This window comes from Limulus polyphemus, unplaced genomic scaffold (assembly GCF_000517525.1).
Source record: "Limulus polyphemus unplaced genomic scaffold, Limulus_polyphemus-2.1.2 Scaffold82910, whole genome shotgun sequence".
NCBI lineage: Eukaryota > Metazoa > Arthropoda > Merostomata > Xiphosura > Limulidae > Limulus > Limulus polyphemus.
The window spans coordinates 1-1,383 of NW_013748506.1; the positions used below are offsets into that span (position 1 = coordinate 1).

At 32.8% G+C, this 1,383-nt stretch overlaps 1 long non-coding RNA gene across 1 annotated transcript; it reads right to left on the reverse strand.

Moving 5' to 3' along the window:
- On the reverse strand, positions 1–1,255 carry LOC111084610. Its single transcript, XR_002609652.1, has 3 exons — positions 1,111–1,255; positions 622–792; positions 1–89 (listed from the first exon to the last, which is right to left on the reverse strand). It is a non-coding gene; the product is annotated as an uncharacterized LOC111084610 (long non-coding RNA).
- Positions 1,256–1,383: the final 128 nt, after the last annotated feature.

The following is a 1,383-nucleotide window of genomic DNA, read 5'->3' on the forward strand; positions in this document are numbered from 1 at the left end:
TCGCTCTCCTCTTACAATACATCGTACACTCTTTGTGTATCCACGCTGCACAGTAACAATTTCGCTATGTTTCACAATAGATGGAGCCACTGTAGTAAAAGAAAGGCAACACTCAATGAAATTATAGACAGAATTGAACATTTATAAATAACTAAAAAACAACAAACAAAGAAAGTCTGTTAATTGAATCATTCTTTCCCTACACATTCATGACAAATGTAATCTATGTCACATAATGAATTCTAGGTTTTTTATTGACCACTACGTCATTCATGTATTATTATACGTGTTGGTGAAAAAAAGAAATTTACAAATACCTTAACGAGTTAGTGTTTTTTGTGTTATTTATGTTACTTGTGTTCCAGATATTTCACATTTGAATATTATATGTAATATTTGAAATAACGTAAAGTTGTTACTAGTATGAAGTAACGATACCAACATAGGCTTAACAGTTAGTTAAATAGTTGTTACTAGTATCAAGTAACGATAGGCTTAATAGTTAGCTTAACAAGGTATTTTTTCAGACTTAGTAGTTAGTTTAACAAGGTATTTTATCAGACTTAATAGTCTTTGAATACTCGGAGAGTTACTGAAAAAAACCCTAATAAGAAGTATTACCGTGGACAGACAAACGGACAGCTTTCTCCAACGTTTCCCCCACTCCGTTATCAGCCTGACACAGGTACGTTCCTGAATCTGTCTCCTTAACGTCATTAATCACCAGTGTTCCGTTGTCCAACACTTTCATCTTGTAGCTCCTGGAGACTGGAGTGAAGGAGCCTGAAGGATCTGAAGAATATTGGTAGTTATTGTAAGGTATTCTGTACCGCCATCTAGACAACGTTTTATGAACTATCATTTTAAAATTGCAACAAGAACGTTTATTAAAAGATGGAAGAATATGTTAATTGAACAGAAACAATTTCTAACACTCGTACTAAGAAAGTTAAAATATTCGTTTTAAATCTCTGTACAATCGACGCTGTTTGTATTATGTTATTTATCAATCATCGCTAAATACATTTTATTAATTATTTATTGTGTAACGTGACAGAAATATAAAATTAAAACTTCTATAAAAATAACGGCATTCTTGTAATAACTAACTTTTTATTTTCCAGGTGACTCTAGGAGCAGGATATCCCCCGACAGAACAACCAATCAACGTTCGTGTAGCTAAGATAGCCTGGACCGTGTTCTCTGGTTGTTGTTTCCAGAATGGTGGCGCTGTTCAGGAGGAAACTGGATTTATGATAACTTGAACAACGTTTTAATAACAAGTAAGTAAACTGGATTTATGATATCTTGAACATCGTTTTAATAACAAGTAAGTAAACTGGATTTATGATATCTTGAACATCGTTTTAATAACATGTAAGT